This window comes from Hoplias malabaricus, chromosome Y, assembly GCF_029633855.1.
Source record: "Hoplias malabaricus isolate fHopMal1 chromosome Y, fHopMal1.hap1, whole genome shotgun sequence".
Classification (NCBI taxonomy): domain Eukaryota; kingdom Metazoa; phylum Chordata; class Actinopteri; order Characiformes; family Erythrinidae; genus Hoplias; species Hoplias malabaricus.
In genome coordinates, this window is record NC_089820.1 from 49530724 (window position 1) to 49548756 (window position 18033).

General features: G+C 38.2%; 1 long non-coding RNA gene across 1 annotated transcript; it reads left to right on the forward strand.

The window, feature by feature from the left end:
• Positions 1–9929: 9929 nt before the first annotated feature.
• Positions 9930–11257, forward strand: LOC136677872 (uncharacterized). Its single transcript, XR_010796441.1, has 3 exons — positions 9930–10133; positions 10675–10811; positions 11125–11257. It is a non-coding gene; the product is annotated as an uncharacterized lncRNA (long non-coding RNA).
• Positions 11258–18033: the final 6776 nt, after the last annotated feature.

Consider the following 18033-nt stretch of genomic DNA (forward strand, 5'->3'; position numbering starts at 1 on the left):
CACCTCATAGGAAGGGTCACCAAGCTGAAAACAATCCAGCTGCTAGCTCTGATTTCTAGCCTAAAACACTTCATTCAAATGTCACGCCCATCACCAGGGGTCTTAGCCCCCTTAGAGCTGCTCCAGAAAGCTCAGTCTCTGTGGGAAAGTCTGAAAAATAATGATGAGTGATGAACTGACCAGGTGGGTGGTTTCAGAAGTGAGAGCAGTTGTCTGGTGGAATATTTTTGTGTCCAAAACCTGGCAGGGTTATTACAGGTTCTCATACATTGCAGCCTTAAGTTCTAGACTTTAGCAGGATATATTAATACAAATGCAGGTCTAAATGTTTTTTTTTTTTTAATATTGACTGTAAGTTGATGTTTCTATATTATATGAAAATAAAAAATATCGAGGCTTTGTTTCAACAGTAATAACTTTAGAACAAATGGCAAAAGGACCTTTGACTGTTTTATGGCATAGTGGATAACAACTCTATACCTCAGGTTTAATTTGACCAAGTCATTGCATTATTCACAATCCCTGGAAGAAATCCATACTCATGTATGAGTTAGCATACCTCATTAATATACTTAACATAACTGTAACATAACTACAGGGTGGGGAATTTATATGGATACACCTTCATAAAATGGGAATGGTTTGTGATATTAACTTCCTGTTTGTGGCACATTAGTATATGGGAGGGGGGAAACTTTTCAAGATGGGTGGTGACCATGGCGGCCATTTTGAAGTCAGACATTTTGGATGCCCACCCTGTATAATCAGCATGAGTCACCAAGTGTAGGGTCTAGGCCAAAAACAGCATTCTGACAAGCTGGGTGATTTCATTTTTGAGGGCAAGTGCTCAAGCCAAATAAAGGGTACAATTATTCTCATATATATATATATATATATATATATATATATATATATATATATAATTTTATTTTATTTTTTTTCTTTTAACCACACACAGTAGTATATTTAATGTATATATTTATTTTTGTTAACACAATCAATACAAATCTAATCAAATATCTCAAAATATTAAATAACATAAATAATAGAAAAACAGGTGAAAACAAGGCCATATTGTACATTTAAGTAATAAGTAAGATTGTAAATTAAACAAAACTAGTGAACATGTCTAGTTTGTAAAACTGCCTTTAAATTATATAGCAGTCTGTCTCATGCAGTTTGTTTCCCTCCCCTTCATTAAACATTACAAACGTCAGGGCTTTAATTTTTCAGCTCTGCTATAATGTTAAATGTTGTGGTTAATTTTGCACCAAACAACGTCAGGAATTGCACAAACACTGTCAGTACCTGTCTGCCTGATGATGCAGGTCAGAGGAGAAGTGTGTGGCAGCGGTTTGGCCTGGTGCTCAGCACTGCATGAGTGCTAACCAGAGGAGGAGGAGGAGGAAAGAGGGGCAAGACGGGAACTTGTGAGCACCGCGGATCAGATTGGGGCAGAATTCTCAGAATATCTCAAATAAATGACTGTCAGATCTCAAAACTCTTTTGGGAGGAATTGATGACAGAGAGGGTAATTTTTTATTTTTAAATATTGATGAATTAAGTAAAAAATTGGGCTCAGCAGAAAGGGTACTTTTCTCATTCAGGGCAAAAGGGCAGGTGCTTGAGAACTAGTAGAGGTCTATCTGTGTACGTGCCTGTGTGTGCAGTTGTCTGCTGAGGTGCCTAAGGGTGTCCAAACACTTGCAGGTGTGGCTCTCCTGGGGCTTCTACAGCGATTTAAGGCATGAGGTCCTGCACATTGTCACAGTGTAGCAAATTTTGGGAACCCAACACTGGGCCTTCTGCTACATCAACACACTCAGGAGTAATCTAAACCTGTGACGTTTCTAAACACCAAGGAGCCCTGGAGTTGATGGAAAAATAGTTACCCAAGCATCTGTCATACTCACTTCAGTGGGACTGATCCAAGACCGCAAAAAGGAAGGTTTTCCAGGAACAGCACATCACCAAGTACAGCATGTCCCAGTGATTTACGTGCTTTATTTCTTTGATCTTGCAAACGTAGCAGAAACCTTTGAGCGACTGAAATTAAAATTCTCAGTTCCTAGTGATTTACATTATCTTTGATGTTTCTTGCTTTTTATTGCTTCTTCTTGCAAACATGCATCACTTTGCTGTGGGTTGGATAAAAGTACACGTGAGTGAGATGACCTGAAAAAATATGTTCCAGTCTGCTGTAAATGGGACACCAATCTCTTTTTCAGCCTCAGTGATTCAATTGACAACTTACTTTCAAACTAACTTGGCATGTCATTTGTCTTTTAAACAGTAAAAATTCAGGGTCAAGTTGAAGGTTATAACTGTAACACACAACCTTTCTCTTACCTGCCAGAACAGGTCATTTAAAATCTAACCTATCACACCAAAATGCAAATTCAGTATGTGAGTGTTCCACATTGCATTATACACAACTGAATAATATACTGTAAATAAAACACTATCACTAAAACCTTTTAATACTGTAGTCTTTGTTGATGTATTTAAGTGACAGATCATGCAGCAAGCATTCTCAATGTTTTTAAAATGTTGTTCAAGGAATAGCAAGGTAAATGGATACTTTTACACTGAAACATTTGTACACAACAATGAAACACTTGCACACACTACACTGAAACACTTGCACACTACGCCTGTATATCTCACTGTAACAGGAAGGTGGTTTCTGAAGAAGTGAGCATGCTCAGTAGCACAGAGGGAAATGATGTTTGATAAATTCCTGAGCTTTGACTTTTTTAAGAAACGAACAAAGATTTCCCCCTCTCAGGTTTTATTGGTCTTTGCAGGTGACAGAGCGGGTGCTGAAACACTGATCTAAAGTGAATTAGAGACTGAATCTATGAATACAGGAGACCCAGTAAACTAGGGTGACCATTTTGTTTTAAAAAAAGAGGACACATGGGGCAGGTTGGCAGCACAAATGCTTCCATAACTATGCAACTCTGCTGCTGAAATGTAATACATAAACAGATACTGGTTAACAAGATAAAAAACAAATGCCTTTTCGGACAGACTCCTTTCCATTTAACATTTGGCCCTAAGCTAAAATAATAAAATAATATTTTAGTCATTTCTTGACAGTCTGTTATCATTGAAACCTGTTAAATTTTGTTCATAACAATCTACAAAACTGAAGCCCTGTTTTAAAGTGACGTGTTTACACCAGAAATTTTTATTTTTTACCAGATTTTAATTTTTAATTGCGTTTTTTAAAAGTCACTAAAAACAAGCACCACATTTTATCAGCCAGAAGTAATACAGACTTGATAAATGATCAGAACATTGCTGGGATCCAGACATTATGTAAAAATACACATTTCATATTTCATAAGGTCTGGCTGATAAAACGTGCTTTATGTGATAGCTTTAATTCAGTCTCTCTCCTGTTTCAGCTTTATTGAGTTGGTCTGTTTTCTTCTAAAGTTAATATTAAACAGAAAAACTGCGCAGATGTAAAAAAAAGTCAGTAGCGTTCAGGTGTGTCCATGTATTTGTGTCGTTATAGGGACACCCTATACGCACCTTTTACTCACCTACAACAACGTCATCATATGTCATCGAAGTGCACACGTCAAGAAAGGTATTAGGGCTTTTTGTAAGAATTGGGACAGGGGGAAGACTGTGGACTTCAAAATCCCGGACAGCTTTGGAATCCCCGGCCGGACGCATTTTTTTTAGGTCCAGAAAAGGGGTCATGTCCAGCGAAAAAAGGACGTCTGGTCACCCTACAGTAAACACACAGCAGTGCACATGACTGTGAACTGCGACCAAGTGAGTGCTGTCGCCGCAGGCTGCTGTGAGTTTACTGCGGTCTCCTGTAAAACCAAGGGGAGTAAACGTTTATTCATTTCTTAAAAAACAAATCTCAAAGCCCACATATCTAAAATCTAGTTATTAGCAAATATAATTTTCCTCTGTGCTACTGAGTCAGCATACAATACTCAGTGTGTTGTGCAAGTGTTTCAGTCTAATGTGCGCTAATGTTTCAAAGAGTGTGCAAGTGTTTCAGTGTGTTGTGCAAGTGTTACAGTGTATTTTGCCCTAGATGGCCTCCAATACAAGTTTTTAATGTTTGATATTTTCATCAATGACATTATACCAGTATGTTTCAAAAAGATGGATCCAGTTTCAAAGCAGTATATTTAAGTTACACAAAATATTTCAAATGTACTAATTAATTTTACTAAACATTTAATAAATGTTATGTTATTATATGCATTAATAATGGGTGGTTTTTAGTTTCAAATATGTAATTTTAAACCGGTTCCTTTTGTAGAGGCTAGATGCAGTCTTACTACTGCAACATTAGCTATAGACGTTAAGCTCTTTTTTATTGTCACTGAGTGTTGTGAAGTACTTGTATCATGAATTTTGTTATTGACTCTCTGATTAATAAAGTTTATCCAGTAAACTCTATCACTAAACTTAAACATGTATTTTTGCCAGACCGCCTACCGGGCCGGCCTAGAACAGGCATTTTCGCTGACTGATTCCTAATGTTGAAATGCACGAGTAGGAACTCATTCATTCATTCATTCATTCATTATCTGTAACCCTTATCCAGTTCAGGGTCGCGGTGGGTCTAGAGCCTACCTGGAATCATTGGGAACAAGGCGGGAATACACCCTGGAGGGGGCGCCAGTCCTTCACAGGGCAACACACACACACACTCACACTCTCACACCTACGGACACTTTTGAGGCACCAATCCAGCTACCAACGTGTGTTTTTGGACTGTGGGAGGAAACTGGAGCACCTGGAAGAAACCCACACGGACACAGGGAGAACACACGAGTAGGAACTTTTAGATCATATTTATTTCACAGAGAGAACTTAAGGTGGCGCTAATAATAATAATAATTCTGTTGTTAGTTCAGCCATATTTCACATTGCAGTTTGTGAACTAAATTTGAAAAAAATAGAACAATACTTGGGCTGAGATTGATGACATTTCCCAAGAACTCAAGAACACAAGTACAGACAAGTTGAGAAACAGCTTCGGCGTGGCGTTAGTTATTTCACAAGGTCAGCAGGACGGCTCAGAAATCGGCAACATTTACACACGTATTATATCTCACAGACAGAAGAGGACTGCTGAATTTGTCTTATTTTATGTGAGTGTGTTTTTGTCTGAAATATGGTAAAGGGAAGTGGAGGGGAGACATTTTGTGGCATTAGTGTGTTTATAAAGCTCCATATAGCTGCGCACAGCCTCCGTTGACTTCACATGCTTTATCCTGTTACATTGAATAAATAGGCAACTGTAATTCTTAAAATCAACAAAATGTTCTTGGTCTTCTTTTTTTTTTTTTGTGGTAGATCATCTAGCATTTATTTTTAAATAAAATGCATGTCGCCACAATTCACATGTTATTCCAGTTTAGTGATTCCATTTCAAAATGAGCTAAATTATACCTAAATCTCTTTGATTAAGAATTTTGGTTGAGATAATCAATATGGTTTATTCTTCATAAACCAACAAAGTCAAAATATTCAAGCGTAATAAAGAATTCAGGGGCGGCACAGTGGCGCAGCAGGGAGTGTCACACAGCTCTAGGGACCTGGAAGTTGTGTGTTCGATTCCTGCTCCGGGTGACTGTCTGTGAGGAGTTGGTGTGTTCTCCCTGTGTCTGTGTGGGTTTCCTCTGGGTGCTCTGGTTTCCTCCCACAGTTCAAAAACACACGTTGGTAGGTGGTTTGGTGACTCAAAAGTGTCCGTAGGTGTGAGTGTGTGTGTCTGTGTTGCCCTGTGAAGGACTGGCGCCCTCTCCAGGGTGTATTCCTGCCTTGTGCCCAATGATTCCAGGTAGGCTCTGGACCCACCGCGACCCTGAATTGGATAAGCGGTTACAGATAATGAATGAATAAAGAATTCAGAACAAGAATTGAGTTTTGTGGGTCAAAATGTTAGTCTAACCACCCTGAATTATGGTTATCACACTACTTGGCATAGCATGCACAGAAACAGTAAATGTATTTATTGGCAGTAAATGTGAAAAAACATTTAATCTGTTATTTAATATGTTCTTCACAAGGGCAGCGCGGTGGCGCAGCAGGTCGTGTCGCAGTCACACAGCTCCAGGGACCTGGAGGTTGTGGGTTCAAGTCCCACTCCAGGTGACTGCCTATGAGGAGCTTACTGTGTTATCCCTGTGTCGTCCAGGTGCTCCGGATTACCTCCCACAGTCCAAAAACACACGTTAGGTGGATTGGTGATTCAAAATGTGCCCAAAGGTATGTGTGTGTCACCCTGTGAAGGATTGGCACCCCCTCCAGGATGTGTTCCTGTCTTGTGTCCAGGGATTCTGGGTAGGCTCCAGACCCACCACAACCCTGAACTGGATAAGCAGACAATGAATGTTCTTCACAAGCTTTTGTTCACTTACAAACACCAAAAGTATTCAAAGTCAGAATAGATGTTAACATAGATTTTCAAATGTTTTTGATATACTGAAGAATGAAGTTTTGATTGCAACTTATTAGTAGTTTATTAGCAAATTATATTTTAAATATCTATTATTATATTGGATTAGTCACATATTTGTGTTGAACTGTCACAGGATGGATGAGCTGTGTGATTTTTTAAGGTCTTGGAATGTATCGGAGTATAAGTTAGTGAGCTTGTAATAGGAATGACTGCAATTGATTGATACTTTACCTCTGTCTCAACAGTCATCTTGTCTCTTCTTCTCATAGTTATCTTACAGGAATCCATTGTTCACATAGAAAGAATGAAAGACTCTCATTCTTTATTGTGGGCAGATCCTTAAAGAACTAATATCACTTTTTTGTAATGAAAGTATCATGCTGGCAGATATATCTATCCAAGTGATACTTACTTTTAGAAGGTTGCAAAGGACAGCTGATGAAGGTAGTGTTTTTTCCCACTTTGAGGAATGATTTTAAGGTGCCTTACTTACACCATGATTTTGGTCAACAGCAGTGGGAGAGTATAGGTGGAATAATTGCATTTGGCTGGCAGAAAGATAAGTACAGAGTCAGATCGTGATATCTTTGAATCATGTCGTTTAGATTTTGAAGCTGTGGACTAGGTTGAATTGCTGGAAGTAATGGATCTTCATAGCTGTCGAAGAGTTCCTACAACTGATAGTATTGAAAAACTCTTGGAGGATTTTGCGCACCAGAAGCTGATTCAGGTATGGGAGAGGGGTAAGTTTAGTTGAGGAATTAAAATGTGCAATGGTGAGTCGTGAGATTTTGTCTGGATCAAAACATGAAGTAGTAAAAGCAACAGAGCCAGTCACAAAAGCAGGAAGGAAGGAAGGAATTTCATAGAGTTAACCGTTCCATTTGAGGATGAAGCATTTGAAAGGAAGAAGCTGAAGTACGCGGACTTGGCCGCTAAGGTGAAGGAACGTGGGTGGCAGGCACATGTAAGACCGGTGGAGATAGGTGTTAGGGGATTTGAAGCCAATTTGGCCAAATCCCTGCTTGTGCAGTTCGGCATCAGGGGTTGAAAGGTCTAGTCATTTGTTATGAATAAGATGAGCACAGATTATTTGGGAACATGCACTGTAGAGATGCTATTGTGGTTGTTGGAGATGTAGCAGGTAAAGTTCACATGGAACTGGTGGCACTAAGCATGCATTAATGGTGCAACTGTGGCTAGGTACAACCTTAATCACCAGGGAGGCCAGTGCGGATTTACGGTTGTTGATGGTAAAGGAAACGGTAGGACTGTAAAGCTGGCTTGGAGGGGGGAGGGTCTGGGACGTCAGACTCCACTGTTGAGCCATCTGGAGGTGTTGTGGCCTTAATTCAGTGAAACACCAATGAGAGGAGGTGCCTACCTGATGACCCCTGTGAAGAGATATCCTATCTGTTTCAGGTTGATCCTCTTGAAAGTGCAAAAATCTTTGCATTTCATCAACATGAACATTTTCTATTCCTAAATCCAACTTCAGTCATTCAGGGCAACCCCCAGCTTTGATTACTTCATTCATAAAACAGCCAGCAATTACCATTGGGTCATTTGTTTTGTATGCTTCAAGCCATATAATGCTCCTGGAAAAGTCATAAAAAACATACTACTTATTCCCATTCCCATCAATACGCCAAAGGTACTTAAGACCATGGCTATGATAAACTTGCCTCCACAACCAAATACTTGACAGATCATCTCAGATCAACTCCTTCACCATCTAGTAGCCGCAGCAGAAGTCGAACTCTTTTCCTGTCAGTTACAGTACCACTGAGCCAACATTTTTGGTGCATCCCTCCATGGCACTGAACAAAGGTTTGCAGTTGCTGTTGAATGAATGCTGCCATCTCAGCCACATCAGTTTTGTTCTTCCCATGCCAAAGCTGCTTCTTGCTTAAAAGACTTTCAAGGGTGCGTTTGCTTAAAAAAATCCCATGCAATCCAGCAACAAAACTAGGATTTTATCATTTATTCTTCAATGTGTTTATAATCCATTTAACAGGCAATCTCTTCTGATTTTGTGATTAAAAATAATTAAATATAGAAATTTATTTCAAAGTTTCTGATGACTTACTATCTCATAATTATGACTTAATATCTAAATATTATGACATAGTATCTTAATAATATCACATAGTATCTCATAATTATGACTTAGCATCTCATAATTACGACTTAGTATCTCATTATTATAACTTAGAACCTCATAATTATTACTTAGTATCTCATTATTATAACTTAACATCTCATAATTATGACGTAGTATCTAGTTATGACTTAGCATATGGCCTCTTTTTTTAAGTGGCAGAAACAGGCTTCCATACAGGCTCCATACTGTGCATTAAATTTTTCTGAAGATGTCTGTGTGTTTACTGTTGTTTTTCCCCCTCAGTATTTAATGACAAGTTTACTTCAGAGATACTGTTATAGGAACTGCAAGCATTGTTCATCTCTCTCTTTTTTTTATTTTATTTTTTTATTTCAACAGCTGACAGCAGCTAGGTGAAACACCTGTCTATTTCTCTGTTCCTCCAGAGCTAAAGATGATTAAAATCACCATAAATAATGCAGATACAGAATCTATGGTGCTATATTCCAAGGTGAATCTGAGAGCTGAGGGGAGCGAATTCCAGTCTCATGAAGTGAGGTGAACATGCAGTGACAGCATTTTAGGGCCTATGTAATCTTCTGTCCAATGGTGTCTGTTGGAATGTTGACTAATTACACAGCTGCCTAGGTATACATTGCTAAATAAAACACATTAGTGTATATTAAATATTAATGGTATAAAATGGACTGTAGCTTGTATAGCATAATGGATGTACTCCATTATATACATTACATACATGGCTGTACTCTACTAAGCAAACACATAATTCTACATGCTTGAGAAGACTTCCAATGCTGCATTTGCTTACCTCTGTACCATGATTGCGCTTGGAAAAATGTGGATGGATTAACATTGGGATCAAATTTCTTAACGTATATGTTTCAATATTTTCACCTCTAAGTCTCGTCTCATCACCACCACAAGTTTAAAGTCTTCATTTTGACTACATAGCCCTTTAACAAGTCTTTAGCAATTAGCAAAATTAGCTAGCGGAGTGCAGAACTGGAACAAATTGTTCTTCTACCTAAAGATATCAAAGCTCTCACAGTGAGCTGATTACAGTTGGTATAGAGAAGCACTGGGAAACAATGTTCTGCTCTGTGTCCTATGTCCTGGTTTATTATTATTGCTCTTTATCTTTTACCAGATCCTCATTGTTGATGCTTCAATGTCCTAGTGGATAAACGCAGAACATCCACACTCTTTTGTTTATGTGGCCATCAACATCACTTTCTGTGATGAAACTGAGTGTAATACGCAGTGGAAAATCAGACCCAACATGGCCCCATCTCCCTTTTACCCAACAAGCATAGGTTTCCAAAGCCATTGTCCAGTTGTTTGTTTTCTTCTGTGTGGTGGTTTTGTTCTGTGTTTCATCTAACTCAAGTGAGGTCATATGGGGTTACTAAGGATCAGGACATCTATAGGCATTGAGTTTGGTCATTGACCTTCCTTAGGGAAAGTCACAACACAGTGCATGGAGCATTTGCCAAGGAAACCAATGAACCAGAAGACAAGAGGGCAGAGGAATGTTGCGTGGATCATGGCCCAGCACCCTTTGTGAGTACCTGATTAACACTGGCACCAGATTTTGGGTGTGTTAATTACCAGCCAATGGTTAGAGACAGCAATGATTCAATAGCATTGATGTCATCTATCAGCAAAAATGTAATAGAATATGAACAGGGGAATTAGAGTGATAATTTAACTCATAACTTTTGTAATGATCTCCATCTACCTCCTTTTGTCTGTTTGTTGGATATATCTTCATAAGATGCTGCATTGTATAATTGGACATTACATCAAAAGTATATTATCTGGCATCTGATAGATGTTTGGATTACATTGCATAAGCATTTGTGTTTTGCCGGGTCAGTGTATGTACTGTAAGGCGACATCAGTTTTCAGATGAAATTTTTTTTTTCTGTTTTAGGCCTCAGAGCTGCAGAGTTTACAGCACCTCACTGGCCACACATATATTGTTTAACGTTTCCTTCCATCAAATGTGCAACTGCTGTGCTGTTGCTCTCTGCCTTTGCATGTATATGTCATAGTCACTGAGTGAAAAATAATACTGTATATGTTCTTACATTCACCAAAGGACACAGTGGCTTTGATCTGAACCCAAATACAGCTCGAGACCATTCTCTGGCCCGACCATCAGCTATGACCCAAACAACAGCCACAATTTGTGAATCTGAACAGGAAATTAACCTTGAGCCCAAACCTGATTGCCACGTAAGTCCTTAAAATCAAGCAAAGTCTATAAAAAAATATCACAGCAAATCCCAGCATAAATCAAATTTATATAATGCACGGTTGCCACACAGACCAATAGAACCTTGGGTGACTCCACTAGGAAGAACTTTATTTAAAGTAAAATAAAAAAAAAAATGGAGACAGGGAAACAAATATAAGAGTAAATACAGGTCATAAATAAGTTGAGGCCAGGCTATGACAAAGTGTGAAGGTAAATTCTTAACTTAAATGATGATGACAAGATATGTGAAACATTGTTAATTTTTTAATTCATTCATTCATTCATTGTCAGAAACCACTAATCCAGGGTCGCGGTGGGGCCGGAGCCTACCTGGAATCACTGGGTGTACCCTGGAGGGGACGCCAGTCCTTCACAGTGCGACACACACGGAAACCGGAGCACCTGGAGGAAACCCACGCGGACACGGGGAGAACACACCAAACCCCTCACAGACGGTCACCTGGAGAAATACCCTGACTCACACAATGCATTTGCAGACTGTGAGTGCACTCTTAAAAACATATACCAACTAAAGTAAACCTAATCTCATTTTTCAAAACAAATCTAAATCATTTTCCATAACTCATTGCCATATGCCATTAATGAGAGTGGCCAAGCTGAAATTCATGTGTCTTTTCTGAACCTGCATGAAATAATATTTGGCAGCATCTCCTAACAGCACCTTTGGCAACATTGATATTCATATCAATTCAACTCAGTTTTATTTATTTATTTGTTTTTACAACTGGCAGAGTCACAAATCAAGTTTACAGAATTCCAGATTCTAGCTTTAATTGAGGAAAACAATTCAACAGTGTCAGGAACTCCACGCCCATCCATTATTGAGCTGGATGGGAACCTACAACTCATTTGAGGGAACATTTGTTTACATTGATGACAGTTACCATGCAGATATGAACATATCTATTACATCTAAATGTAGTCTTACAGTGCAATTTTCTAATGGTAGTGTATAGATATGTTGTTCATTTTGTTTATTGTTCTGAAGTATCATCAGATTTAAGAAAAGTGCTATATGAAAGATGTTTATGATGTTCTGTGTCCTGAAATGTTTGGCTGTGACATCGGATGGTGTTGTGCCCGATTGGAACACCTGCATCCTGTGATGCTCAAATCCCTGTGCACACTTTGGCTATGTATTCATTCTTGCCAGACAGACTTCTTTCCTCGGGAGAACCTTTTCTCCCAATGCCCCAAATGGCACATGCCTTGTTTCCAGGTAATGAGTGAAATGTACACTCCATAAATACCAAAGAAATGCCCAGGGCCCATTTAGAACTAGGTCATGACTTTGTTTACTGTATAGCAGTGTGCAGTATATGGCCAAAAGTTTGTCATCATTTAACAAGGGAGTTAAAGATGCACCTGTTGTTGACACAGGTTTTCAGCTGTAGATATACACAGAAAAGCACTAACAATAGAGTGTGACATTGTAGCACCCCACTCCCAAACCACAACTAATGGGGTCAGAGTCTTTGGGAGCAATGCAACTGTCTTCTCTGAGAGTTGGAGCATTACCTCTGAGACAAGGAGTATGACTTGTGACCCAGAACAATTTAACCAACATTACACCTCACTAAATTGTATGAGAGACAATAAATTCAAATTCTAAATTAAAATTCAAAACTGATTTCAGAGGAAACACTGGGGGAGCAGTTTTACTATTATGCCATTTGAGCAGTGCTGTCTGGGACAGTTAAATCCTTTACCCAAGGACACAACCAAGAACAGTCCCAATCAGTTAGGTGATAAAAACCCACAGCCTTCAGGTTGCAGGGGAAGATGCACATATCAATTTACAAATGTTTCAACTTTGTAAAAAATGAAGTTCAGCTGTGAGCAAAGTGTATCTTGGTTGTGTCTGCATATGAGTCTCTGGGAAGATCTGCAATGCACTACAATGCCATGTGTTCTGCTGTTTGTGTTTCATCCTCTGTCTCAATACAGTTTGTTGCCAGAGGCTTTTCTAAATTTGTAGTTGACATGCAGGTGCTCACTTGCCTACTTTACAATGGTTACTACCATATTTCAACCTTGTCCACTCATACTTAAAATATAATCTTTTTATGAGCAGCTAATTAGAGAGTTCCAGAGACATTTCCAAAGTGGGTAACTGCGGGAGCACTGAGTTCTCACATGGAAACATGAGAACTGGGGTTGCCAGAATCAGCAAAAAAACCAAAGGCATCTTTGTGAGTCATCCTCACATCCTTGCCCCACCACTAATTATGGGGATGTTTAATCCAGGGGGTGAAAGGAATGCCATTGTGCTGAATTGCAGGAAGTCTAAATCCAATTAGAGAACAGCAAATGTACCCTTAAAAATTCAGTTCAGGGGAAATCAGCCAGTTGCAAATCTATAGATGATTAGATTCAGTGTTGAAAGGAGGAAACTCATCCATACTCCAACTCATCCTAAAATATATTGGATGCAGCTCCATCAATCCAGAGAAGTAAGCTCTAGTCTAAACTTGGCATTGAGCATGGTGATTTTAAGTTCATGTTTGGCTACTGAAACACATTTCATTCTATTAGTCAGTGCTTTTCAATGGAAGTGATGCTGGTGTGCGAGTACAAAATTGAACCCACTGAACTGATGTCTATTAACTGGACATCCTAACACTTTTTTTGTTCTACACACCTACTGTTCTTTTTAATCATGCATTGCCAAGGCTTGGTGCTAAATTCTACTTGGGGGCTGTGTTATATTTTAATAAAGATATGTCACATAACACATTTAAGACAAATCAAAATATATCAGCCATTTGCAATTGAAATAAACAGTTTGAAAGATAACGTATTCTAAAGAAATACTTTAGAGATTGCTTTACTGAATGTAATTTCAGGTTTAAAAAAAACACACATGGTACTTTGTTGCAAGGGCTCATTTGTTCTTTACAAATTTACAATAAGTACATTAATGCGAAACATATTTTTTTCAATGTACACTTGAATATTTTTCCTACAAAATTTGGCCTTGTTACAGTTCTTTGTTCATTGGTCTTTTTTCATCATTTATATTCTCATGCACTAATAAAGGGATATCTTTCTGATGCCCAAGTTAGGATAATCAGGATTTAGTTCAACAAGAACAAAATCTATATTATTGTTGCTATGGTAACACTCTGTTTCAGGCCATTTCTGTTTTAATATCATAGTCTTATTATATCAGCTATTCCTTTCAAATGAATGATGATTTCACAATGAATAAACCAATAGAAATTCTCCATTTGTAATAAAACATTGTTACATTAATATTCATAATAGGTTATGTATGTCTTTATGTATTCACTGGAAAACTAATAATTTTGGAGCTTTTGGTTTGACAGTGTCACTTTGTTTCTGTATTATGCAGATTCTTTTTTTTCCCCCCTAAATATAATAACAGCCCATGTCCTTCTCCATTACGCCCTTTCAAAAATGAATGATGTTCTGTTTCGTACATTCCCTGGCCAGCTAACAATTCATTTAGGGTTGCACTTGCGTAACAGTTTTCCCATGTCAAGTTTCCATTGCTTTCTCTTTCTTACTTAACGGCCAAAATGGCATTTGTAAATACAACCCATTCCTGTTTTTAGGCACTGTGTTGCCTCCTGGGATGAAAGAGAGTGAGATAAGGTTTCCAGTGATGGCAGAGGAATGTGAGATGAGAGAGTGACATGGGTTCAACCCTCTGTGCTCCTCTCTTGGCTACAGAGCTCACGGCTGCTAAGATAATTTACTGTCATTACATTCATTACAGTTTATGCCATTTTCTGTCTTCCTATCAGTCATACACCCAGCACATTGTGAAGCTAAAAAGGCCATGATTGTTCGGGGTAATTGAAAGAGTTTTTTTAATGAGCTCCAATCCTTAGTGATTTTGCACACCGGAAGAGGGGTCACCAAGGGTTCAGGGAGTGAATGGGAAAAAAGAATCAAAAGTGCCTGCTGACCAAATCTCATTTAAAAAGAAATATGACACACAGTATGGGAGTTACAGCGTAGGTCTCTACTCTCTGTGACCATTTCATTTCCAAAGAATGGGCTGCAAATGTGGGCTGGAACTTGATCTTTTACACAATTGGAAGACCATCTAATCACTCCCAGATCTTAATCTCAAAGACCCCACACTGAGGAAATTTCTTATTCCTAGTAATTTGGTGATTTAGTGTATAAACAACATTTATAAATGTGCCATATCAGCACAGTCTATACATGGAAAATAAACTATTTAAACAGCTTGTCTGAATCCACAGTTTGTGAAACAGCATAATTTTATTGGCACCTTCTCATTTAATATTTTTTCAGAAATGAATGCTATCAATTGCCTTTTTATCCTACTTTGCTGTGTTTGTTGGCATTTGGCCATAAGAGCATTAGTACTGTCAGGTTCAGATGTTGGATGATTAGTTCTGGATCACAAATTGCTCAACTCATCAAAAGTACAGGAAGAGGCTTGAACACTCTAGAGATTGATGTTCTGCTGATCCAGAGCCCATTGCCTTGGGTGGGTGGGAGGTGGGGAGGTTACACATCTAATCATACATGGGATTGAGCTTGGTCGTTTTAAACTAATGTGTAGCTGATCATAAATATCCAGTTTCATTTCATGCATTTCTACTGAATTTATACAAACTATGACTGCCAAAGCTGAATGTACTAATTATAAGGGATTCATGCTTATAATTGTTCTAGCCGAGACAAAGACACATTATAGGGCAGCCAATTGGAAATAGAGTTATTTAACATGTATCAGTTTAAAGGCACACTAATAAAAAACAACAAATTGTTTAATCTTTAATTCTAAAGGATAAAGAGGGACTGAAATAAGTTCAGGTAAAAAGAATATGAACATTCTGGATATATATATATATATAAAACTACATAAATATAATAATCAAAATGCAAAACAGGTTTCTAAAACCAGTGTCAAATATATGAATATTCATTTCATTAGAATGGTCTTTTACCGTGAAATATTAATTGAAATATAAATTCCAAATAGTATAAATTCCAAGTTGGCAGCGTAAAGTGAAACTGTTTACATAATTATGGTAATGCAGTGTTGTGGAAGAAATGAGAGATGAGATAAAGTGCCAAAACTTATGTAAACAACTTTCTTTTTATTTAATCTGACATTACCCTGCTCTCATCCAGCTGGCACACTGCAAGTCTCACCCACACAACCTGCAGCTGAGGCCTGCCAACTCAAAAGGTACAATACAAAAGAATATGAAGACACACACAAAATAAAAAAATATTTTGTTTCTAAATCACACACTGCTGGCTCACTGCTAGACACCAGTGTAGGAAGTTCTAATACAAACCTCAGACCAAAAAGCTGGGACAGAATGTGCTAACAAAAAATAGTTAAATAAACAAATAGATACAACCACAATCAAACAAGCACCACCAAAAAAACAAAAAAAAACAAAAGGAAAACAGGTAAAGAAACACTTAATCCATTAATTTGACTGGCAAATTAACACCTATAAAGAAAGACTCTAGGTTTGAATTTTATGGTAACATCTTTGTGTTCTGGTAACAACAAAAGAGTTCATCTTCTTTGGCATGAATAAATGACAACCATCCATTAATCCATTCATTGTTTCAGCTTCTGTAACCACTACTAAAAATAGTTCTAGAGGCAGCGCTGTCTTGGAGGAAGAAGGAATGTAAATGGTTACCAGCCAACAGGCAAGGCTCAATATAATTGATTAAAACAGATTTCTAATACAGAGCCATAAATCAATAAAACCCCACCTAGACCCTTGTGGTTTTCCTGCTCTGACTGCTGCCAGAAATGACTGCAATATACTGTACACTTAGTTCTTTGTTCATAATTTGTTAGAAGTGGTGCTTGAATGGAGGATAATGAAACACTCTGCCTCTGAGGAAGCTACAAAATGTTATAGTACTCTGCTGCTTATGAGACTGATTATGAAGACTTACTTTCCTGCACATTAGAGTTATGACTGCTACCTCAGAGGAAGCTGCAATAAAATTCTGCAGCCTATGAAGCAGATTATAAAGAAGTACATTTTGCACACTTGATTTAGGATTGCAGCCTCTGAAGAAGCTCCAGAGTGAAACAGTAATGCTCTGCTTACTCAGAGGCGGCAGAGCATTACTTTATAACGTTCTGTAGCTGCTTCAGAGACAGCAGTCATAACTTAAATGTGCAGGAAAGTACAGCAGGGCATTATAACATTCTGCAGCTTCCTCTGAGGCGAGTTACATTATCATCCATTCAAGTAAAAGAAAATACAGACATTTATGTAGCACTTCCAACAAAATATGTAAAGGAATTAAGGCTACAGTAACAAAAATGAATTTTTTTGTTAAAAATGTAATGTAAAAAATTACATGAATATGAAAATTATAGGGCAGCACAGTTTCCTCCCACAGTCCAAAAACGCACGTTGGTAGGTGGATTGGCGACTCAAAAGTGTCCGTAGGTGTGAGTGAATGTGTGAGTGTGTGTTGACTTGTGAAGGACTGGCGCCCCCTCCAAGGTGTATTCCTGCCTTGCACCCAATGATTCCAGGTAGGCTCTGGACCCACCGCGACCCTGAACTGGATAAGCGATTACCGATAATGAATGGATGAATGAAATTATATTTCACATTCATTCTTCTTGAGTTATTCACCAATGCATGCTTCAATGCGTCATTCCATTTCAGATGACGTACAGAGAAGTTGGCAGCATTTCTTTAAATTGTTGACATATGGCTCTCAATGTGCACAGTACTGTCTAAAACAAATGCCATCTAACCCTTTGTGGATTTAGTGATGTACAATATTTATTGACATTGACTATTCAAAAGTATTTCAGCGCATGTGGTAATATCCAACCAGTTTTGAATTAAGTAGCGCCTGAAGGATTGAAGGTCACTGCAATCAGTGATTTTTTGGCCTTACCCTTTATACAAATACTCCCTTTATCTTTTGATGATATTATACAATATGGAGAGTGAGATGCTTAAAAATCAGAATCATTCATGGCAGCTGTGACAGAAACCAGATGTTCAAGATGTGAAGATTCTAATGACTATAAAAGTTCTTTTGCAGAAAGCTATTGCAATATTTTCCAGATACTTTCATTGCTTAATGCTTAAATGTTTTACAACAATTCAAAGACAATGTAATTTGTTCATGTAGCAGAGGGACATGCATGACACAGACAAAACGGTCCCT